General features: G+C 42.0%; 1 protein-coding gene and 1 pseudogene across 2 annotated transcripts in view; both read left to right on the forward strand.

Annotated features, from left to right (window-relative positions):
- Window positions 1-25,788, forward strand: part of PHC1 (polyhomeotic homolog 1) — a 153,793-nt gene that overhangs the window by 117,673 nt on the left and 10,332 nt on the right. The window lies entirely within an intron of this gene.
- On the forward strand, window positions 881-24,338 carry LOC148127193 (uncharacterized; annotated as a pseudogene).

Raw genomic sequence — 25,788 nt, forward strand, 5'->3', positions numbered from 1 at the left:
ATTTGAATCCTATCATTGCGCCCGCCCTGCCCCTCCTTATCTTGGCCATGTGCCATCGTTGCCTGCACTCTGCCTTCGCCCGCCCACCAGCCATGAGCCATCACTGCCTGCCTTGCGCCGCCTGATCTGAATCTGATCTGTGATTTCCCTAGGGGAGTGAGGCTGTGCAAGCTCCGGTCGCCTACATGCTGCTGCTGCCACCAGCCCCAGTTAAATCCTGACTCCTGGGCCAGCCTAGGCCGCCACCTCCATGCCACCACTGCCACCACCGCCACAAGCCTCAGTCAATTCCTGATTCCAGTCCCGGGCCAGCCTAAGCCATCAACACCATGCCACCACTGCCACCCTTGCCCTTGCCAACACTACTGCCACATATCCCAGGCTGGCCTAGGCCACCACCACCCTCAGCACTCGCAGCCTAGCTTGCTGCCCTCCCCAACATCCCCATCCTCCAGCTTGCCTGGCTTGCTGGTGGCAGAGAGGAAGGTGAGCCAGGGCTGACCCGTCGCCGCTTGGCTCCCCACCAGCCTACATCTCGCCCCCTGCCTGGATTCTCTGCAGCTGCTGGGCCTTGCCTGCTAGGGGTGGGGGTGGGGCAACCAAGGAGCACAACGCTATGCCGCCCGCATCACCCCTTTGCCTGCCGCCCCTTCCCTCTGCTGCCTGCCGGCCCGTGCACTTTGCCAAGTGCAGGCTGCTGCTGTGAGAATAGTGCAAGTCAAGCCGCGCCAGAGTGGATCTTCCTTCCCCACCATCAGCCTTACATTCCAGCCCATGGAGCTCGCACCATTTTCACAACGACAGCCTGCACTTGACTAAAACGCTTGGCCCCACAAGAGAGGGGTGGCTGGCAGAGGGGCAATTCAGGTGGCATAGCCTCATGCTCCCTGGTTGCCTCCCGCAGTCCCCCGGCATCCTTGAGCCCCAGCAGCTGCAGAGAATCCGGGCAGGGGACCTGATGCACACTGGCAGGGAGCTGAGTGGCAACGGCTCTGCCCTGACTGGCTCACCTTTCCCGCTGCTACCAGCTGCGGGAGGAAGGTAAGTTTGCAGGCAGTAGAGAAAGCCAAACCGCTCCCTAGCCCAGAGCTGCCGGCAGGGTAGGCGGGGCTGCAGCACATGCCTCGCTTGAAGTTCCCAGTCCTTTCCTTTCCCCAAAAGATGGAGGGGAGGAAGTCCCACCCGTGACCCCTTTGTTGGACCTGGAAGCCTTGCCTGATGTCTTTTCCGGGCAACACAGGACCGAGCACGATTGTCCATTTGCGCCTGGTCCCTGGGACTCTGGGAGACTGGCTGGGAAGAACCTTTGTCATGAGCGACACTGCCGGGCTCTTGAAAAATACTTGTTTGGAAGTGTGTGTGTATGTTTGTTTGTTTCAGATGGGTCTCCTAGCTTTAGAAGGCGAGAGGGAAGGAGGAAGAGAAGGGATAGAAAGAGAGGGAAAGAAGAGAGAAAGAGAGGGAAAGAGAAAGAAAGAGAGAAGGAAAAGAAAGAAAGAAAGAAAGAAAGAAAGAAAGAAAGAAAGAAAGAAAGAAAGAAAGAAAGAGAAAAAGGAAGAGAAAAGAAGAAAAGGGATATACAAAGAAAGGGGGGATGGAAGGAAGAGACAGAAAGAGAAAGAAAGAGGGAGGGAGGAGAAAGTGAGATATATGGATGGATGGATAGATAGATGCATGGAGGGAGGGAGGGAGGGGAAAAAAGGAGAGGAAGGAAGGAAGGACACAAACCCTGGCTTCAGAAGACTCTTTGAAAGAGCACAGCAATCTAGGGCTGGCCTGGAAGGGATCTCGGAGGTCATCTTCTTGTCCAACCCCCTTCTTCAGCAGGAGATCCTTACAGAATCATAGAATAGCAGGGTTGGGTTAGAAGGGTTTGTGTATGTGTGTGCCCGTGTGCATGGCTGTCAAAACTCCAAAAACAGATCAAGTAGCTCTGGGGAGGTCAGTCTTAAATTAGAACACTTGCTAAGCAACCAACCATTAAGCGAAGACCACTTGTATTTGGTTTGCCAGTCAACTGGCCATGCCCGGTCACGTGATCACCCAGCAAGCCATGCCCATCCAGTCACATGACTACTAAGCCACACCCACAAATTAAGCCACACCCACACAACGAGTTGTTAAAAAATTTGAATCCCACCCTTGCTCGACTTACAACCATTTGTTTAGTGATAGTTCAAAATTATAGTGACACTAAAAAAAATGACTTATGACCATTTTTCAAACAGCTGTTCCAACATCCCTGTGGTCATGTGTTTGAAATTTGGATGCTTGGTAATTGGCATTTATTTATGATGATTGCAGTCTCCTAGGGTCATTTAATCACCTTTTACGCACTTCGGACAAGCAAAGTAAATGGGGAAGATAGATTCACTTAACAACCGTGTTGCTAACTTAAAAACTGCAATGATCCATCTGTGGCAAAAAATGGGCAAAATTCACTTAACAACTGTCTCACTTAGCAACAGAAATTTTGGGCTCAATTTGCCTGTCCTTTTGGTACTAGAATGAGTCTTAGTGTATCAAACCCCACCATACCCGTGGGGGGGAGGTTATGGTGCTGGATTGAGGGATTCTGCCATCTGGAGTGGTGGGGAGCCAAAGACAAGCTGGCTGGCAGGAAGGTGGGCATTGCAAACCAAGCGGCCTGACATCTCAGGAGGCAACTGCTACGAGCTTCCAGGAGGTGGAGGGCGAGCCAACAATCAGCTGTTTGGAGGGGCTGGGGATCGGCAGAATGGAGGCTAATCTTCCCTGCCGAAGAACAGCTGAGAAGACTGGGTGAGGACTGCGGAGGTGAAAGGGTGTGGCTGTCCTCCTCTCCTGGATAAGATGCGCTGGGTGGTAGAGGCTCCCAGTGCTGACTTTACATCAGTTTGCTTTTTGGAACTTAGTTTAGCTACTCAACCATGCCTGGCAGTCTTAATGACTCTGCTCTATTTACATGAGTAGCTTTGTCTTTTGAGCAGTGGTATGTTTGAAATAGAAAATTTTCCAAGTTAACTGCACTCAACTCAGTGGAAACAAATTTCAAAATAACTGAAATGTTGGGTTTTTTATTAAAACAAAAAATAAAATATCTTTACTGTTCTAGACATAGAAAACAATGGGGATTCGGGACAGGAGTCTTGCTTCCTTGTTTTCCACATCTGGGTTTAGATGAACAAGCAGGTCATTTTTATTGATATGAATTCTAAGTTAACTTACAGAAAAATCTTTAAAGGAGCTTATTGAAAGCTTTCTTTAGATTCTGTGGAAACTGTTCAAAAGCACTCAGGCAAGTCTTCACCTTTGAGGAATATTAAATAAAATTGTTGTGTGATATATCCACACAGTAAGTTTCGGCTACAATAAGATAAATTCTATGATATTCTTTTCAGGTTCATTATCATGCCATTCATCCCCAAATGAAAGAGATAAAAAGGATAGTAATTTGTGGGCTTGATTATTTTGGTAAGACTCAACCACATCTTTGATTTTTGCTCCAGGGAGACAACATGCCTCCCTAAATTGATTGTCCAATCTACAGACTGCTGATTCTGTTCTCCTTGAGAAGTGCATCTCCTATCACCAACACTCACCTTTTTTCCTTGGGAAAGTCTGAGCTACTTTTCTTACTGTCACAGAAATACTTGATGATGTCCCTTCTCCAGGTGTCAGATGAAAAGAAAAAATAGTATTTCAGTTGAGAGTAATGAAATATCAGCTTGTAATTAATGTAAAAGATTATAGAAAGGTAGTATTTTGTAATCAGACTGAAGACGTTGTTTCTTTTTTAAAAAATTGTAATCTTATAGTTTGTAATCCACAAAAGAAAATAGAGTAATAATTGCAGATAAATAGAATCTGTAGTGTTTTACTGCAGTTAGAGCAGTTCACAATCCTCATAAATTTGCAATCTTGGTTTGTGGTTAGTGTAAACCATGAAAACAATTATATCAGAGAGTCCATGGTATAAACAGTTCAGAGATTATAATTCTTATAAATCTTTATAAATATGCAGCACATGTGGTTGGAGAAAAAAAACACCTTTGCAAACAGATTTGCACCTCATTCATTTTGCAATTGTATCTTTGAAAGGATATAGTTAATGATAAATAACCATGCAGTTAATACTGGAAAATTAAAACGTACAGTTTATATAGAGAAAAGAAGAGATAATAAATGCTGAATACCTGATTGGCACAGCAGTGCAGCAGCAATAGAAACCATTCGCGGTTTTGGTTTCCCTTACTGAGAATTGAATTGGATTGCATATGCTGCAAAGCGCTAAGCATAGCTGCTTGCCGCAATGGCTTGGAGAACATTCGGCTCAGGAGGGCTCTGCAGCAGCACGGCAATTGGCCTGGTCCCAGCTGGAGGGGGAGACAAATCGGAAGTGGAAGCAGGTAGCCTCCAGCTGAGGGCGCTATCAGCCATGGTGCCAGTGCTTTGTTTCCAGCTCCAGCACTGAGGAGATCGCGTGGGTGCCTCCAGACCTTCTTGCAGGTCCCAGAACTTGTTTGTAACTGGCAGGGTGTGGCTGCAGCCCAGCAGTTGCCTATCCAAGCTGGTTTTCCAGGTAAGGAGACCATTTTTTCTCTGGATAAGGCCTTAATGGTTAAACTGATTGTGATTGGGTTATTAACACCTCATCCCTCCCTCCAGCAGGTTCCATTTTCCCTCTGGCTCTTTCTCATGCCTTAGATAATTCTCCAGGTGAGATGGCAGATAAGGAGCAAGAAAGGGAGCCCAGTCCCTCCACTTCCAGATGCAGAACCAGGGGCAGACAGAAGACAAAAGCCCCTGAGCCCAAAGCACCTTCCAAAAAAAATCAGAGGCCCAGAAAGGGCAAAAGGCATCTGGAAAAAGGTTGGAGAAACACCACCACGTGGCTGGGGAGATCACCTCCCCCCTGAGGACTCAGATCCTTCTGAGCAACACCCTCTTTGCATTTGGAAGCAATGCCTTCTACGTCTGCTAGTGCATCTCGCCCTCATATCTGACCTCTTGATAATTCCTCTGCTATTGGGGATCCAACTCCCTTACAAGAACATGGACGGGCTGAAGGTGATTCCCTAGTCTTGGAGGAATCTCTTCCTCCACTTCCTAAAAGGGCTAGAGCTATGGCTGAGGCATCCAACGCAGAGGATGAGGATGAGGCTGTACCAGCGCATCTGGAAGCCGTCATCTCCAAAGCTATAAGAAGGGGAATTGTAGAGGCTCTCCGAGTAACTAGGAGACCAGCTTCTGAGGCCTCAGACCATTCAGATCTTGAGAGGTCTTTTCATGATAGAGGCAAAGACTCTTTTAGGGACAGGGACTCTCCTGTCCCTTCCTTACACAGTGTTACCTAAAGAGCACATGAAGAAGAGAAAAAGGAGTCTGATTTCTTGGAGGATGAAGATATGGCCCCAGAGAGGCCATCCTTTACAAGCCTTTTTGATGCTCAGAAGTTTAGAGCATTATTGTTCAAAGCCAAGAAAACAGCAAAATTAGGACCTGGGGCTGATGTTGGAGAAATAGAAGGGGATGATATGGTCCCGCCTGGCCAACTTTTTGATGAACCTGCAGTTAGACCGGAAATGGTTCCTGTCCCTAAGCTATTCCTGAATGTTATCCATAAGCAGATGAAAGCCCCAGGTACATCTACAATGTTGTCTGCCAGCGAGCAGTGCTTCTTCACTATGGGGCTTGAACTCACCAGTTCCTTGCAGGTACCTACAGTAGATGTACCTGTAGCTGCTATGATTTCTGCCTCCTCCAACCCTGCAGACCCAGAGGAGGCTCTAAAAGCAGAGGACAAGAACAATCCCCCCAACACACTCACCAGGTGGCTGCATGGGCAGTTAAGGCTTTTTCAGCCACTTCTTTCTTTATGAGGTCTTCTTTAAGGTGGCTACACCAACTACAGGACAGGGTTCCAGCCTCTGATGTTAGAGTTCACCAGGACATTCATAAATTGGTGGCTGCTGCAGAATTCACTGCAGATGCAACTTTGAACAGTGCCAGGTTTGCCTCTAAGGCCATTGCCATGTCGATTGCTGCCCGTAGAATGTTTTAGCTTAAGAATTGGCATTTTGACAGGCGTCCAAAGTGGAAAATGGCTTCTTCACCTATAAAAGGGGACAAGTTGTTTGGAGAAGTCTTAGAGCCTCACCTGGTGGAAATCAGGCATAAGAAGAAATATTTCCCTTCTCTGATACGGCGCTCCAGTTTCAGGGCTGCTCCTTATAACCGTAAGTCAGTGGAGATGGCAGTTCCAGGACTCAAGGGTCTCAGAAACAGCCTTACAACCATCAGAAATGTCCCTAGGACAGAGTAGCCAGAGATAGACCACAATTCTCAGGCAAGCGGTCCTTTCATGGGGGAGGAAATCACTTCTTCAGGCACTCCCGCTGAATGTAGCAGTAGTCCTCCCATTGGGGGCAGACTATCCCATTTTGCTGCCCAAATGGAGACTACTACATCTGATGCTTGGGGACAATTAGTTTTGAGGACAGTTAGACAGGGCCTATTTCTCGAATTCCGATCTCAGCCCCCCAGATCTTTTTTTTTTTGTAAGTTTTATTGGTTTTTAAAGACAAACATAAACAAACAAAACATAAAAACATCAAACTTTCTTCCATAAGTATACAAGCAGTGTGTCGGTTGGTTTACAAATTTTTTTGTGCATCCCTTTCATAGTCTTCAATTACAGTTACATTGCATAATAGCTTATATTATCAATCAAAAGTTGAATATCCTAGTATCATTATTAATCAATCATTTGACAATAATTTTATTCATTCATATTTTGCAAGATAACTATAATTTACTTAGTTTCTTTTATAACAATTCAAATAATCCTTCCAAATCTATCCTAAAAACATTTTGTAGATATAATAGAAAAAGAAAAAGAAATACATCTTTATATATTCATTATTTTCTAGAATTCTACGTATTCCATTATTATATTTTATTATCTAACCATTGATAGAAAAGGTCCCAAATTTTGTAAAATTGTTTATCCTCTTGTTCTCTAATTTCAAATGTCAATCTACTCATTTCAGCACATTCCAATATTTTCTTAATAATTTCCTCCTGCGATGGTATTTTCTCATTTTTCCAGTTTTTAGCAAATACAATCCTAGCTGCTGTTAATACATTTACAGTCAAATATTTCAAATCTTTGCTATATGTATCAGGTAAAATTCCCAATAAAAATCTCTGGTTTCAAATCTATATGGTTTTTTGTCATTTTTTCTAACCACATGTGGATTTTAGTCCAGTATTTTCTAGCGTCCGCACAAGTCCACCACATATGGTGATATGACATTTCCAACATTTTTCAGATTTATTCTTGTCGGGAGAAAATCCCAACTGTAAAACATCTTATACAAATTTTCTTTAAATGCTGTTGATATTGTCATTTTATAGTTTTGAGACCACAATTTTTGCCATTTCTCTAAATCAATCCCATATCCAAAATTCTTCCCCCAAGCAATCATAGTTTCTTTAACTTGTTCTTCTTCTAGTTTAATTTCTAATAGATATCCATAGTTTTTTTATCACCTTTTCATCAGTACCTGTCAAAATCTTATCTAAGTCAGTCAATTTATCATAGAAACCTTCTGTTTTAAAATCTTTATCATACCTTGAATGTATTTGCGCATATGAAAACCAATTCATCTTCATACCTTGTTCTTCTAGTTTTTGCATAGGTTTAAGTTCACCCTTTTCATTCAATATTTCCCCATATCTAACAGTTTGTTCCTTCTTGTAAATTATAGGATAGGAAAATCCTTCAATAGTTGATAACCAGACTGGAATTTTCATATAACATTGTCTTTTAATCTTCTTCCAATTTAACCACAGAGACTCCCGTATATGATGTCTTCTAGAATACCCCTGTGTTTTGGTTCCCTTATACCATAAAAAAGCGTGCCACCCCAACAACAAATCATATCCTTCTAATGTCAACAATCTAGTATTTCTTAATGTTATCCATTCCTTGACCCACATCAAATTTGTAGCTTGGTAGTACAACTCCCAATTAGGCAAACCAAATCCTCCTCGAATTCTAGCATCTTGCAAGAGTTTTAACTTTATTCTCGCTTTCTTACCTTGCCATATATATTTCAACACAATTTTGTTTAAATCTTCAAAATAGTCTTTCCCAAGCCTAATTGGAATTGTTTGGAACAAATATAAAATTCTGGGTAATATATTCATCTTGATTGTTGAGATTCTCCCTATTAATGACAGTTGTAGATTTTCCCATTTCACCAAGTCTAGCGCTATCTGCTGTTTAAGTTTAATATAATTGTTCTCTTTTAATGTACTACATCTTGCTGTCAGATGTATCCCCAAATACTTAATCTTATTCATGACTCGAATTTTCAATAGATCTGCCAATTCTTCTTTTTGTCTTGATAGCATATTCTTTGTCAAAATCTTTGTCTTATCTTTGTTTATTTTCAAACCAGCCACCTTTCCATATGCCTCTATCTTTTCCAATAGTTTTGGTTCTGTTTCTATTTTTTTTAAAAAACAAATTTTATTGATTTTAACAAAAAACAAACAAAACAAAACATCATTAAACATTAAAAACATAAAACCTCTTTCCATTATAAATCTTTACAAAGCAGGTAACACATTATTTTATATCACATTTTTCTAGTTTATCCTATTTCCATATAGACACATAAATTCCCTTTAACGAATTTCACATTATTTCTCTTTACTCTTATTCAATAACATTTCTTTTCTAGTTTATCTGCTATTCAATCATCACACTTATATTTTCCTCTGACTTGTTTTTTTTAAAAAAAAAACAACACAAATTTTGTTGACTTTACAAAACATACAAACAATCAAGGCATATTAACATAAAGAATCTTTCTGGAAGAACCAATAAAACGTGCCAAAGGTAATATGTATATTTACATTATCTGCTCATCTTCATATCTTATCCCAATTTCTCCTTTTCATTCTATTGTCCAGATTATATTTCTTACTAATCAAAATTTTTGCCTTTTAAAAAACAATACACAAACATACATAACATAGAACATAAAAAACATCATTTCTGAAAGCTCCTTAATCCCGGGTTAAAACTCTTCGCACAGACACAAATTCAAAAATCATATTTACTTTATATCTCATTCCATATCTTATTACCATTTTCAATTTTCTATATAGCTTTTTCCCTCTTTTGTCTTTCTTAGTTATATTTTGTTTATCTTATCTCAATACAATTCATAATACTTATCATTCTTTGTCTGTTCTTTTCCAGTTATCCATTCATCTTTTTTCTTTAGATATACTTCTCCTGTACACTAATTGAAGTAACACCTTTGACTCTTTTCCCTAACTTAATAATGCTTAATATAACACTTAAATTATATTGAGATTCTGGTTAGTACATTCTAGAATTACACAGAAAATTTTATAAGAAAAGCAAATACACTACAATTACAAAATGAAAGCCTATAACCCACCATAAATACCATAAAAGAGCTAATCATATATACTAATACACATTTTACTCTAAATACACATATAAAAACACACTTTTATGTACCTTCCAGAATCCCTTTTTCAATTAAATTTACCCATTGTCTCTAAATAGATTTTGTTTCTTTAAGTCTTGCTTCCCACCATTAAGGTTTTTCATCCCCTCCTTTCTCACTTGTTTATTTTTCTCCTTGCCTTTTTTACCCCATTGTCTCTCCTCCTCCCTTTTCTTCTTCTGCTTACCCCCTTTCTGTTGTTTTCTAACCTTATATCCACCTTTCATCTCATTTTTCTCTTTTTGGATTGTTTTCTCTGCCCTTAAAATCCCCTTTTTCTTTTCCTCTTCCTCCTCCTCCCCAAGGAAAACCCATTGCTCATCCAAGATGGCTTCTTCTTCTTCTTTGTTCCAGTCGTCCTGCTGCGTAGTCAATTTTTCATAAGTACATACCGCCATTTCTAAAAATTGAAAAAGGGTGCCCAAAGTATCTTTTCCATCTTGCTCTTCTTTCTTATATTTTTGGTATTGAGTTTTTAATTCATCCAAAAGCAATGCCATCATGAAGAGAAAGACTTCTTCAAAAACAACCACCCAAGTATTTTTAATCAAAAGTAATTCCAAAAGAATTCCAAAGTCACTAAACGATCCAAATAAACTATTTCTTTCAATACTTTTTTTACCTTCTTCAATTTCTCTTTCTGGGGTTACTGATTAATCAAAAGGTTCCCATTAAAATGTATCTTTCTTTAAAGTTCTAGGCAATCTCCTCCTTTTTCAAGCTCTGCTCTAAAAAGTTTTTTTTCCTCTCCCCCCACTTACAACAGCAATTTGCCTTTAAACGCTCAGAAATCCATACCTCCAATGCGGGCTTTCCAATTTCTGAGAGTGTTAAGTCCAAAGTCCAAGGTCCTTTCTCTGATAGTTTTCAAGTTAAAATACCTTCGGTGCCCAGTGTATTTTCCAGTTCTGCATTTAGTATTTCTGTGGGGTGGGAGAGTAAGTAGAAAAAAAGTTTTCCCTTGGCAGCTTTCTCCGCCGCTTTTCTCTTCTTAGGGATACAATGTATCTTTCAGGCAATAAACAATTCCACTCCAGGGTTTTAGAAGCTGTTATTTTCCCGGCAAAGCCAGCACTTTCACTTCTGAATCTTCTTTCTCCTTCTTCCTCCAGCACAATCTTTTCCAGCTGCTGGCTTCTTTGTGGCACCATCGCTAACCGCCGCTCCACCGTCTTAAGAAAAGGAGGTTAAGCTGGGTGAGGAGGGGGTCTGCGACACCCCCAAACCCCTTCCCAGATCCTCCCTATCTTCGGCTGCCTCTACGGGGCAGCCTTATCCTCCAGATCCGTCTGGATCGGAGGCACCAAGACGGCGAACACAGCAGGGATCGCAGAGAGATGCAAATCCCTGCTGTTGCCGAAGCCTGGCAACCCAGAAGTCGCGGTTCTGTTTCTAAAGGATCTTCTAAAATAAAAACCAAGTCATCTGCAAAGGCTTTCAATTTAAATTCTTCCTTTTTAATTTTCATTCCTTTTATATTCTTTTTGTCTCTAATATTTCTGTTTAACGCTTCCAAAGTTAACACAAATAGCAAAGTGATAGTGGGCACCCTTGTCTTGTACCTTTTCTTATATTAATAGAATCTGTCAATTCTCCCTCGATCATTACCTTTGCCATTTGCTTGTAGTATATGGCTTCTATTGCTTGAATAAATTTTCTGGCAAAACCCATCTGTTCCAACAATAGTAACATAAATCTCCAATTCACATTGTCAAATGCCTTTTGTGCATCTAGAAATATCAAAGCCATTTATTTTTCAGGGTGTGCCTCATAGTATTCCAAAGTATCCAAAATTACTCTCATATTATCTTTGATTTGTCCCTTTGGCAGAAATCCATTTTGGTCAGAATGAATAAAGTTATTTAAATATTTTTTAAGTCTTTCTGCCAAAATTGAAGCAAAAATTTTATAATCTGCATTTAATAAAGAAATAGGTCTACAATTCTTAATTTGTAATGGATCAGCCTCTTCTTTTGGAATAAGTGTGATATAGGCTTCTGACCATGATTTTGGTATCTTCTTCTTTAACATAACTTCATTCATAACTTCTAGCAATGGAAGATTCAATGATTCTTGAAATGTTTTATAAAATTCTGCTGGAAGTCCATCTGGGCCTGGTGCCTTTCCATTATTTTGCCTCTTAAGTGCTTCAGTTAACTCCATCATTGTTATATTGCTTTCTAACATTTTTTCAGTCTCTTTGGGTATCTGAGGTAAATTAGCATTCTGTAAGTACTGTTTAACTCTTTCCTCATCAATATTCTCTTGCATATATAATTTCCCATAAAAATCTCGAATAATTTCCTTCTTTTTATTGCCATGGCGAACTTGGCCTTGGTCATCTATTAACTGCAATATTTTCCTTGATTCTTTTTCTTTTCTCAATTTGTATGCTAACCATCTACCTGGTTTGTTTGCATCTTTAAAATAGTTCTGTTTAGCACCTCTAATTTTCTGTGCTAATTCTTCTTTCTCTATTTGAGCCATTTTGTGTTTAATTATATCCATTTTTAGCTTGACGTCCTTTTTCTGTGGTGTTTTCTGTAGCTCTTTTTCAAGTCTTTTATGCTCATCTTCTAGAACCTTAATGGCTTGCCTTTTCCTAATATTCCTTTTCCTTGTATAGTCTATTATCAAGCCTCTGGTGTATGCCTTCATTGTGTCCCATACATTCTGAATTGATGTATCTTCTTTTTTTTCTCAAAAGAAAAAAGCCAATTCTTTCTCCATCCGCTGTGTAAAGTCTTTTTCCTTTAAAATAGTATTATTTAACGTCCATCTCGATCTTCTTTTTTTGTCCTTTCCATTTAATTGTCATTGGATTGTGGTCTGCCCAAGTATTTGTTTCAATATTTATTTCTTGGATATTAGATATTAATTCTGTTGACATCCATATCATATCCATTCTGGACCATGATAAATGTCTATTTGAGTAAAAGGTGTATTGTTTGGTTTTAGCATTTCTTTCTCTCCATGTATCTTTTAACTTTATTTCATCTACCATTTTAAAGAAAGATTTAGGGAGAGTCTGTTTTGCTTTGTTGTTGTTGCTGTATAGTCCAGTTTATTGTCTACAATTCCATTAAAATCTCCCATCATTACTATATTGGCATAGTCCAGTTCAATTATTTTCATGTGTAATTTTTTATAGAATTCTTCTTGTTTATCATTCGGAGCATAAATTGCAATCAGGAGTGTTTTCATATTATTGTCCATTATTTCCACCATTAATACTCTTCCATCTTCATCGGTATAAATCAGTTTTGCTGGGGTGGTCTCTTTAATATATAAGACCACTCCTCTTTTATTACATTGAGTCAAGGAAGTAAATATTTTCCCTAATTTTGGCTGTACCAACAGTTCATATTGTTTTTTAATATGTACTTCTTGTAGACAAATTATATCAAATTTTAATTTCTCCAATTTATGAAAAGTTTTCCTTCTTTTAACAGCTGAGTTAAGTCCATTTATATTAATTGTAATCAATTTTTTCTCTTCCATGATTATATTTTGTAGTTGGGTTTGGCAGCTCTTGTAGATCTTGGTTCACGTTGTTCTTTGGTTTCCACCTGTCCACCTACTGCGCCTTCTTCTTTTTCAGTACCCATTTGGTCCTCTTGGAATTCAATTAGTGAAATTTCTTTTTCTGCCTCTTCCTCTTTCCTTCCAAAAAATTCTGAGTAAAATAATTCTGCTTTCTCAACTGAATCAATTCTATGTCTCTGTTCTTGCCATGTGAACATGAACCCTTCTAGGATCAGCCATCTATAATTCACCTCTTTTTTCAGTAACATTTTAGTCAGGAATCGATATTCTCTTCTCATCTCTCTTACTCTTCTGGGTATTTGTTTTAAGACCAAATCTCCTTGCCTTTGTATTTCAACGTTTTCTCTCTTGCCACTTGTAATATTTGTGTTTTAATGGCTTTTTTTTTTCTGATATGAACTTCTCTTGGTAGGTTATTTTTCATCGCATATCTTGTAAAGACTTGGTATACCTCATCTACTCCATCCATCATCTTCTCTTCAGTTATTTCCAAAGCTTCAGCCAGTATTTCTATCATTATCTCAGCTAGATTTTGTCCTTTTTCTTCCTCTATGTTTTGAAATCTGAGATAAAATTCTGATCTGTCCATCTCCCAATTCAGCACCCCACTTTTATCTTGTTCAACCACTGTTAGTCTACTATCAGTGTCTCCAATCTTCTTGTCTCTTTGTTTATCTTCTTCAATTTTTTGGAATCTCTCATCATACTTCAACATCATTTGTTGGATGTTCTCCACTTTTTCATCGGTTTTCCCTGTTCTTTGTTCAATGTTCTCGGTTCTTTGTTCAATGTTCTCTATTCTCTTTTCAATAGTCTCTGATCTTGTTTTAAGATCTTGGATTCCTTGCATAATCATCTGCAGAGTCACTTTTTCTTGTTCTTTGTCTTGCTTTAACATTGTCTGTATTGAACGTTGTCCTCCAGATGGTGGGGAGGCGGAAGTAGTAGTTGAGGAGCCAGAAGCTATGAATTTCCTACTCATTTTAAGCGATTCAAAATCTTCAGGTTCTTCTAAACCTTAATCCAATTATAAAGTAGCCAATTATAATCCAAAGTGAAAAATAAAAATGGTAGAAAAAAGCCCAATAGTAATTAAAAAAAAAAGGGAGCCAAAATTTCTTCTTCTTCAGCACCTTAATCCAATCGGAGGGTCTCAAATAAAAAAAGTGCATAAAAATGAACCAAAAGGGTAGATAGAAAAGCAAAAAATCCCAAAAAAGAAAGGAGAATTTTTTTTGACTTTCCCTTTAAAATAAAAAGCAGATGTAAAAATATTACAAAAATAAAGGTTTTTTAAAAAAGTAAAGCTGGTAAGGAGGGGTAGCACAACCTAAAAGAAATAAAAAGGACACACTGCACTTTATTTAATTATCCAAGGCTCTTATTATAACTCTCTTCTCCAAAGACTTATCAGCTTTTTTTTTCGTAAGCTTCAACATTAAGCTTCAATTGTTGATAGAAATCCAGAAGAACACCTGCAATAACACTCTCCCGTGCTCTTTCCTCTATCTTATCACATAGCAATGTCCTTGAAAAGGAGTCTCAGATCTTTCTTTATCAGCCTTCTCAGCTTCGTCTATAACATTTTCAATCCTCTAGTTGGCAGTGTTACAAAGTTTCTTTGCTCTCACTTTCCCCCTCCTTTCCCAAGCAAAACGTAATGAAAGTTTTAAAAAAGGAAAAAATATATAGAAAAATATATTTAAAAAAGAGAAATAACTAAAGGGAGCCTCTAGCCTAAAATATTGCAAAATCAAAAAGGAGAAGAAAAGGTAGATATAAATAAGAAAAGAACCAGTCCAGTTAGCAAATGCAAAATCGCATATAGAAATCCAGCAATTAAAAAAAAAAAAAACCTTACTTTGACACTTCTGTTTAAAATCGCCCCTTAATCACTTCTGTCAAAACTTTTACAGATTCTTTTCCTTAGGGTGTCCTTTTAAGTCTTAGTATAAAAAAGTTCTCACCAAACCAGCACACTTTCTCTTTCTGCTTTCTTCCGTTTCGGAGCTGTCCCAACTTCAGCAGCTTTAATGGCTGCCTCTTTGCCGCTGGCAAGAAGAGCTTCTCCTGGATCAACCAGGGATTTTGCGATATCCCTGGGATCTACAGGATGTGCTCTTCACTATTGCCCTCTCTTCGGGATGGTTTAGATCCGTTTGGACCGTCCAGAGGCAAAGATATCGGCTGCGATCTCAGACCTCCGAGATCGCATGCCGTATTGTCGCGACGCCAGCTCCGCCCTCCAGCCCCCCAGATCTTTTGTGCTTTGTTCGGTTTTCATTTTCTTGCAGGAAATTGATGGAGCAGGCTATACAACATCTTTTGATATCAGGGCCATCCAAATGGTCCCAATTAATCAACACGGCAAGGGATTCTATTCCCATCTGTTTGTGGTTCCCAAGGCCTCTGGGTGGTGGAGAGCCATTCTAGATTTAAAAAGGCTCAATAAATTTTTGCTGTACAAATGTTTCCGGATGCATTCGCTACAAACTACACTGCTCAAAAAAATAACACTTAAACAACACAATGTAACTCCAAGTCAATCACACTTCTGTGAAATCAAATTGTCTACTTAGGTAGCAACACTGATTGACAATCAATTTCACATGCTGTTGTGCAAATGGAATAGACAACAGGTGGAAAGCAGAGGCAGTTAGCTAGACATCCCCAATAAAGGAGTGGTTCTGCAGGTGGTGACCACAGACCACTTCTCAGTTCCTATGCTTTCTGGCTGATGGTTTGGTCACTTTGGAATGCTGGCGGTGCTTTCACTCTAGTGGTAGCATGAGATAGATTCTACAACCCACATAAGTGACTCAGGTAGTGCAGCTCATCCAGGATGGCACATCAATGCGAGCTGTGGCAAGAAGGTGTGCTGTGTCTGTCAGCATAGTGTCCAGAGCATGGAGGCGCTACCAGGAGAAAGGCCAGTAAATCAGTAGACGCGGAGGAGGCCATAGGAGGGCAACCGCCCAGCATTAGGATCGCTGCCTCCACCTTTGTGCAAGGAGGGACAGGAGAAGCACTGCCAGAGCCCTGCAAAATGACCTCCAGCGGGCCACAAATGTGCATGTGGCTGCTCAAACAGTCAGAAACAGACTCCATGAAGGTGGTATGAGGGCCCGACGTCCACAGGTGGGGGTTGTGCTTACAGCCCAACACCGTGCAGGACGTTTGGCATTTGCCAGAGAACCCCAAGATTGGCAAATTCGCCACTGGCGCCCTGTGCTCTTCACAGATGAAAGCAGGTTCACACTGAGCATATGTGACAGACGTGACAGGGTCTGGAGACACCATGGAGAACGTTCTGCTGCCTGCAACATCCTCCAGCATGACCGGTTTGCAGTGGGTCAGTAATGGTGTGGGGTGGCATTTCTTTAGGAGGCCGCACAGCCCTCCATGTGCTCGCCAGAGGTAGCCTGACTGCCATTAGGTACTGAGATGAGATCCTCAGACCCCTTGTGAGACCATATGCTGATGCGGTTGGCCCTGGGTTCCTCCTAATGCAAGACAATGCAGGACCTCGTGTGGTTGGAGTGTGTCAGCAGTTCCTGCAAGACGAAGGCATTGATGCTATGGACCGGCTCGTTCGTTCCCCAGACCTGAATCTAATTGAGCACACCTGGGACATCATGTCTCGCTCCATCCACCAACGCCACGTTGCACCACAGACTGTCCAGGAGTTGGGGGATGCTTTAGTCCAGGTGTGGAAGGAGATCCCTCAGGAGACCATCCACCACCTCATCAGGAGCATGCCCAGGCATTGTAGGGAGGTCATACAGGCACGTGGAGGCCACACACACTACTGAGCCTCATTTGGACTTGTTTTAAGGACATTACATCAAAGTTGGATCAGCCTGTAGTGTTTTTTTTTTCACTTTAATTTTGAATGTAACTCCAAATCCAGACCTCTTTGGGGTTGCTAAATTTGATTTCCATTGATAATTTTTGTGTGATTTTGTTGTCGGCACATTCAACTATGTAATGAACAAAGTATTTAATAAGAATATTTCATTCATTGAGATCTAGGATGTCTTATTTTTGTGTTCCCTTTATATTTTTGAGCAGTGTATTTTGGCTAGCGTCAGGGAGAGTGACTTCCTCACTTCTATAGGTCTAACTGAAGCTTATCTTCACATCAGAATTTGCCAGTCAAATAGACAGTATTTATGCTTCACTTACCAGGGTAAACATTTCCAATATAGGGCGATGCCCTTTGGACTTTCCTCTGTGCCCAGGGTGTTCACTAAAATCTTAGCAACCTTGGTGGCTCACTTGAGGACCATTCCTGTTTGAATAAAATGTTACTTGGATAATATTTTGATCCAATCTTCCTCTAAGGACTGGGCTCTAAGGGATCTACAGACAACTGTTACTGTTACAAGACCATGGTTTCTCTATTAACAAAAGGAAAAGCCATTTTTCACCTATCACGGGTTTATTACATTTGGGAGCTAGGATTGACACATTATTTTGCAAAGTGTTTCTCATAGGAAACGATAGACAGTTTACAATTCATGCCATTGGAGGCAGTGAAGCTCTTCCCCCTTGGCTTTTCTTTCCCAACTATTAGGGAAAATTATTTCTGCCATCTCCATTGTGCCTGGGCCAGCCTTCATTCCAGAAAGCTACAATGGTCCCTCTTGCCCCATCAAAAAGCGGGCAGAAGTCATTCAGCCCTCAGGGTCTCTGTCCCTGTGTCAGTCAAAAGATCGTTGTCATGGTGGTCCTCTGCAGCCTTACATCAAGGACAATTGTTCAAGGAACCTTCCCATAGGGTTATCACCACACATGCCAGTCTCTCCAGCTGTGGAGCCCATCTTGACTCACAATTGGCACAGGACCAGTGGTCTTTCTTAGAGAAAAAGGAAGAGTATTAATTGGTTGGAATTGAGGGCTGTGCGATAGGCTCTCAAACACTTTAGAAACAGCATACATCACTCTCATGTTCTTATTTTGACAGACAATACAACTATCAAAGCACACATTAACAGACGGGGGTACAAGATCTCTAGCCTTAATGTTAGAGGCTGAGTATATGGGGAGTTGGGCTGGAAGGAATCTCCTTTTCATCACATCTCCCGGGGTGTGTGTGTGGGGGGGGGGGGGATAATGTGCAAACTGACTGGCTAATCAGAGCTAAAATTGACCCCTCAGAGTGGAGTATTTCCCCTCTTTTATTTCAGGAGCTGGTTCAAAAGTTCGGACTTCCAGTGGTGGACCTGTTCGCCTCTCTGTCCAATGCCATTTCCCAGGTTCTTCATCAGTTTTGCAACTCAAGGGGCAGAAGGGACCAGTGCACTCAGGAGCAGTTGACCTCAGGGCCTTCTGTATGCCTTTCTCTTCTGTTGTTGCCAGCGGTAATCTGAAAAATTTTGGAGGAGGAAGCGGAGGTCTTACTGTTGGCTCCTTACTGGCCCAGACGCCCCTGGTTCGCAGATCTGGTGAACCTCTCGTGCTCCCACCTTTGGAGGATCCCTCCTCTCAAATTCACTCTTCACCAAAGAGAGAGATTACACCTGGACCCCCAGTGGTTCCATCTGACTGCATGGCGGTTGAGCGGAGCGCACTGAGGAGGCAGCAGATTTCAGAGCAGGCCATCCAAACCATTCTAGCGGCCAGAAGACCCTCCACTAACAGAATCTACCAAGCCACTTAGAAAGTATTCTGCCAGTGGTGTCACAAAAATAGGATTTCCCCTTCCTCGGCCTCAGTGGCCAATGTTCTGGATGTTTTGCAAGGAGGTCTAGACAAAGGCGTCTCAGCTAATACCTTCCGTAGACAGGTGGCAGCTCTTTCTTCTGTTTTATTCTTGCATAGGAAGGGTTCCCTGTCCCAAAATCAGACCATTCGCAAGTTTCTAAAAGGGGCCTCTAACATCAGGCCACCAATGGTTCATAGGTTCCCTACTTGGGAACTTCCTAAAGTCCTGAAGGCCTTAATGTCACAGCCTTTTTTGAACCACTTAAATCAGTTTGCAACACCTATCTCTCAAGGTGGCATTCCTTGTAGCTATCACTTTGGCTAGGAGGATTTCAGAGTTGGCCACTCTTTCGGTCAGGGAGGATTTGTGTGTCTTCCATACAGACAGAGTGGTGTTACGTTTAGATCCATCTTTTATCCCTAAAGTTAACACCAAGTTCCATAGGGCTCAAGAACTTGTTCTTCCAATTTTTTGTCCCAATCCTTCCCATGACCTTGAGCAGGCATGGCACACTTTGAATGTATGAAGGGCTTTAAGGACTTACATCCAGAGGACAAGACCTTTCTGCAAGTCGGAGGCACTGTTTGTGTCTTTCCAACCCAGTTCGTTAGGGTTAAAGGTGTCTCCAACAACAGTGGGCAGGTGGATTCAGGCCTGCATAGTGAAGGCTTATCACAACTCGGCTCTTCCGGTGCCTCCAGGAGTGACAGCTCATTCAACCAGGAGCGTGGCACGACGGCGGCATGGGCTACTCAAGCGCCCATTGAGGAGATCTGCAGAGTGGCCACGTGGACTTCACCATCTCCCTTCATTCGCCATTACCGTCTTGATGCCTTTGCTGCGGCTAATGCCGCTTTTGGCAGAAGGGTTCTACAAAGTGTGCATGAACACTGATGTAAGTATGACCAGACTCTTTCCCCCGGGACTGACCGGCTTTGGTATGTCCTAACCTATCTGGACTCACGTAACCACAGATAGGAAAATGAACATTGGATTACCTGAATGTTCCTTTTCTTCTGTGGTGTAGTGAGTCCAGCCCCCCACCCAGGTTTGTCTGGTCTGGGGGGAGCAATAATATGTGTCTTTTTATCTTGCAACTACAGTACCACGTCCGGTCTGCCAAGTGCTTCATCGAAAGCTGGGGTGTGGCCACAGCATAGGGTGGAGTTTCAATTTTGGAGCAGACTCAGTCCACAAGTGCAGGATCTGATATTACCCAACCTATCTGGACTCATTACACTACAGAAGAAAAGGAACATTCAGGTAATCCAATGTTCGTTTTCCAAAGCATCTGAAGATAGGATGAGAAATGATGAAACTGATCAAGAAGAAATCCAATCTAGAATTAAGGAGAAATTTCCTGATAGGAGGAACAATTTATGAGTGGAATGGCTTGCCTCCAGAAGTTGTGGGTGATCCATCACTGGAGGTTTTTAAAAAAGATTGGGCAGCTGAGACTTCCAGTTTGGCGTCGCAACAGTATGGTTGATGGATAGCAGAGCTCTGTGAATCCCACCCAATTCTTCGTTGTGGGGGGGGGGCTAAAGAGGCTAAAGTCACCCTGGAAGGGTGACAAATAAAGGAGGGGTCCCTTGCTGATCATAGGAGAGCGGCAGTTCTATGTGATCCAAGGTGCCCTCCCAACCAACAAAGAGTGATGGCCATTATGGCCAACTGAAGCTGGGGCAACTGAAGAAAGAAATGAGCTGGAGCACTTTGAGAACAGTGGATTGGAACTAGGTGAGACGTGTTTTAAATTTTTTATGAAGATCCACTTTAAATAAAAGAACTTTTGAAAGACTCCAAAGCACTGAGATAGCAGCGAACTAACATACAGAGGAAAAGCAACCCAAAAGAGAAATGAAATGTTAACGGAAGAATTTGAAGTTTTAAAATATTGAAAGTGTGAACTAGAACTTGTGGCATTATAAGTAACCCTAATCTGCTGGAAATATGGACTGAATGTTGGAAGAAACTATAATGAAAAAAGGTTATTTTGCTCTTATTACTGAACTTTGACAATCAGTTGGACTCCTTTTAGTACTGAGAACTAGAGTTGGTGCCATTTACTGGCTAATGATATTACTGTCAGCTTTGGAAGCTATATTCCACGCTTCCACAAGCTTGAGAAAGTGGGAGGGGGTGGATTCAATTGAGTAGCTTTAAGTAGACAAAATAAAATTCTTTTGTTAGTTCAAGGTCATTGAGTATGGCACAGGATGAAATAAGAATATTACTTTTGGACAGATCGTGATTGGGCCATGTGATGTGATGATGGCCAAGGGGGGATGGATTTGTAGTTTGGGAAATTGTGGGAAGCCTGAAAACTTTCAGATTCTGGATTCCACAGATGTGCCAGTTGCTATTCTAATAAAGATACTTTTGAGATATGGTTGTCTCAGAGTTACTGATTGGAATGGAGACTTGCTGGAACGCTGACATTATCCCAAATCTCTAACGAACTCCAGCACCTCAAGAAGGGGCTGTCCAGGGTGCTGAGCCCCAGCACTGATTGCAAAAATGGAGCACTGTGAAGACTCAGCAAAGATGGAAGAATTGGAAGGAGATACAGAAGGGACTTTGGGGCTGGACAGCAGAGAACTAATTGAAGCCCCCAGCCCTTCTTCTGAAGAGGTGATGTAGGCATTAGAAGCTGCAGAAGAGAGACGAAGATTAGGCATCCGGCCCAAGGAGATGGACTCATGGAGGAGCTACCAGATGGAGCTGAATCCAGGGGTGGGACTGGAGGAGATGCTGCTTTAACGCCTCTCTTTCTCCAGCCCTCTGAGACTGGCCCAAGAGACAGAATGGAGATGTGGGGGGACGCTGGGATCAGACACCACCCAAGACTGCAACCTGTGGCCTCCATCCCGAAGCCAGTCATTGGCAGGAATCCCAGAACAACTCCAACAACTTAAGGTGGAAAGTTATGTCTCACAGCCACAACCTCTCCAGACAAGCTGGGTCCTAACGCAGTCCACCTTTACTTTCTCTAGTCCGAGAAGTGGAAGGGGAATCACTGTGGTATTGGTTGGAGGTGGCCTGTGAACCAGCCCAGCCCAGCAGTTCCAAGTTTCAAGGGAGAGACAGCAAATGCATCCGACATTGGGTACGTTATAAACCCCAAGCCCTCCCCCTCCACAACCAGAAAGGCGATTACCCTCTGCAGAGAGTATCCCTCCAGGGTGGGGATTTTATCCTGGTGAAGGGTGCCAGTGGATGCCAGCACCCATTGCACCACCTGGTTCAGGAGCACCTTGACCCCAAATAGAAGCAGCGATCCCTTCACAACAAAGGGATCTACGCAGGCAGCAGAAGGTAGCCACCCACTCTTCCCATTGTGGAGAAGAATGCAACAAATGGCCTCTTAACAGCAGGAACCAATTCAGCTGCCCCTTGGAGCAACCCTGCAGAGGCCCTTCTTCCAAAGAGCCCCAACACAGTCACCCCTTGGGTTCCTACATTCCTCAGCAGGCTCCATGCATTCAAGCTCAGCCCGCAGTTGCTATGGCAATCCCACCCACCCCCTCAGACTAGACCAAATGGCTTTTAAAGCAACATTTGATGGACAACGCAAACATTTTGCTTATTTTCTCACTCGGATCTGGTCTCATATAGATCGGTTTGGAACCCAGATCATGAGCTGGTTGCTCCAATCACAGATGGGGTGATTCTGAGGGGGATGCTTCCGATTGGGTGGCTCAATTGCGCTATGAACAAGCCCCAGAACTACAGGATGTCAATGCCTTTATTGCACTCCTTAGGTTTAGGTTTGAGAATCCTGATAGAATTGGAGAAAATGAGGACAAAATAATGGAAATAAAACAAGGCCAGCGACCCTTACAAGACTTTGTATGGGACTTTAGAAAGGTCACAAGCCACCTTATGGACTAGCCTAAAAGAATACTTTTGCACTATTTCAAGAACGCTATTGACCCAGAAGTTTAAAAAGCCTGCAACATTAGAGGAATACCTGAGACTCTGCAGGATTGGTATGCAATATCCCTCAGGCTGGACAGGGAAATCAACCCACCCCAAAAAACCCATCCTGAAGGCCCTCCTAGGAGGGTTGTGGCCAGACAGCCTCTGACCAGACCTGCTGAAGCTGTTCCTGCCCAACCCACAAGAATGATAAAGTACTATCAATGTGGCCAGGATGGCCATAAAGCAGGTGACTGTCTGGTTCCTGCACCTGTTTCACAAGCCCCACAACCAAGACCTAGTACAGCTACCAGAGGTCAGAGAAATCCACGGAAGCCTCCCGATACTAACCAGTTTGCTAGACACACTGTAGAGGGTCCACTCCGCACAGAAGGGAGCAATGAACTTCTGACCAGAGAAATTCTCCCCAGAGAAGCTGATAAAGAAGACGACCCCATGGTGAGTGCTGCCATGCCCCCTTTTACAGTCAAAGTGAAGTTGGTGGTGCCTGACATAGGGAAGGCAGGGAAGAAAGATGCTGTAATAGATACCTGGTGTTCCAGATGCCAGATTGGCCTCCCCATCGTTGAACAATTAGGAATAAAGACTAAAGCCCAGAAACTCCCAATCAGGTTTGAACAAGTAGATGGGACTTTAATTGGGGGAGTCCCAGCCACCTAAATGACAGAGTTAATCAAACTAGAGATGGGCAGACATCGTGAACTCATACGCTTTGTAGTGGCTCCAAAAATGTCAGAATCTGTCATATTGGGACTTGCTTGGCTGGATAAATGGGCCACTACCATCAAGTGGGAGGACGGATACCGAAAAATCATAATTGGGGCTGGCCCACTGCCCCCCTTCTCCCACGAAGAAACTACCACCCAATAGGGATCCCCAACCTGAAGCAGCAGCCACTGCCTCAGACTCTCCTCCAGGTGCCCCCCAAGTCCTCAAACAATATAGAGAGTTGGCTGAGGTGTTCAGTGAAGAAGAATGCAATGTTTTACCTCCCCATCAAGCCTCTGATTGTGCCATAGAGTTAGAACCAGGGGCAAAACTGCCAAAACCAAAGATATATTCCATGACACCAGCCGAAATGACTGAATTGAGGAAATACATTGATAACAATTTGGACGGGTTTCATTGAACCTGCCAAATCTTGGTTGGCCACCCCAGTACTGTTTAAAGAAAAAAAAGATGGTGACTTAAGATTATGTGTGGATTTTAAAAGTGTGAACAGCGTGTGCATAAAAAACATGTACCCCCTCCCCCTCATGAAGGACTTATTAAACCACAAGGTCTTTACCAAGCTAGATCTGAAAGAAGCTTACTACCAAGGAGGGAGATGAATGGAAAACTGCTTTCAACTGCCTCCCTGGGTAGTTTCCAATTCTGAGTCATGCCTTTCAGACTCCAGCCCCCCCCCCCCCCGCCCCCACAGTATTTATGCAACTCATCAATGAAATGTTACATCCACACCTATACAAAGGGGTCCTCGTCTACCTGGATTGAATTGAATTGAATTGAATTCTTTATTGGCCACATGTGATTGGACACACAAGGAATTTGTCTTGGTGCAAATGCTCTCAGTATACACAAAAGAAAAGATACATTCATCAAGAATCATAAGGTACAACACTTAATGATAGTCATAGGGTACAATAAGCAATCAAATCATACTAGGAAACAGTCAATATAAATCGTAAGGATACAAGCAACAAAGTTACAGTCACAAGTGGGAAGGGATGGGTGATAAGGAGTGATGAGATTAACAGTAATAGTAGTGCAGACTTTGTAAATAGTTGGACAGTGTTGAGGGAATTATTTGTTTAGCAGAGTGATGGCTTTCAGGAAAAAACTGTTCTTGTGTCTAGTTGTTCTGTTGTGCAGTGCTCTATGTTTTGAGGGTAGGGGTTGAAACAGTTTATGTTGGGTTGTGAGGGGTCTGTAAATATTTTCACAGCCCACTTTTTGATTCATGCAGTATACAGGTTCCCGATTGAAGGCAGGTTGGTACTAATTTTTTTTTCTGCAGTCCTAATTATCCTCTGAAGTCTGTGTCTGTCCTGTTGGGTTGCAGAACCAAACCAGACAGTTATAGAAGTGCAGATGATAGACTCAATAGTTCCTCTGTAGAACTGTATCAGCAGCTTCTTGGGCAGTTTGAGCTTTCTGAGTTAGTGCAGAAAGAACGTTCTTCGTTGTGCTTTTTTGATGATGTTTTGCTGTTAGGTGTCTGTTAGGGATATAAGTCACCTAACAGGTATTTGGGTTAGAAATATATAAACTAGGATAAACATTTGCAAAAGAGATTGCAAAAACTGCAATTGGGTGTGGTTTTTCAAACGGCCATAAGATGGAGCCAGAAACCTGGATTGTCTTAGTCTTAGTCTCAGAAGAGAGTACGTCTGAGTGAATATCTCTGGAAAGTATTGCCATTCCTCCATTTTTCCTAATTGACTGATATTTCTGGATTTAATGTAAGCCTGATACTGAATTGTTTTTGATACTGGACTTTGTTACTGAATTATCCCTGGATTGAAAACTGACTGATTTACTTGTGAATGGCTTTGGACTGTGTTTGGACTTTGCTTAAACCTTTCTGGAAGTAAAAACCTACATTTACTGTACAGTGTACTGTGTGTGTATTATTCAAACACTTCTCTCAAATACGTCTCCCTGTATGCGCTCATTCTCCTAACAGGGAATTACCTCAACAGTGTCCATTTTAGGTCATGTGGTATAATAGAACCGAGAAATTTGAAGGTCTCTACTGTTGATATCGTGTTGTCTAGAATTGTAAGAGGTGGTAGTATGGGAAGGTATCTTCTAAAGTCTACCACCATTTCTATGGTTTTGAGTATGTTAAGTTCCAGATTGTTCCAGTCACACCACGAGGCAAGTTGTATAATCTCCTGTCTGTATGCAGATTCATCGTTGTCTCGAATGAGACCAATCACTATTTTTTCATCTGCAAACTTCAGTATTTTAACAGATGGATCGTTTGAGATGCAGTCATTGGTATATAGGGAGAAGAAACGTGGAAAAAGCACACAGCCTTGAGGGGGGGCTGTGCTA

This window comes from Pseudonaja textilis, chromosome 2 (assembly GCF_049901715.1).
Source record: "Pseudonaja textilis isolate UNSWEBS1 chromosome 2, rPseTex1.2, whole genome shotgun sequence".
NCBI lineage: Eukaryota > Metazoa > Chordata > Lepidosauria > Squamata > Elapidae > Pseudonaja > Pseudonaja textilis.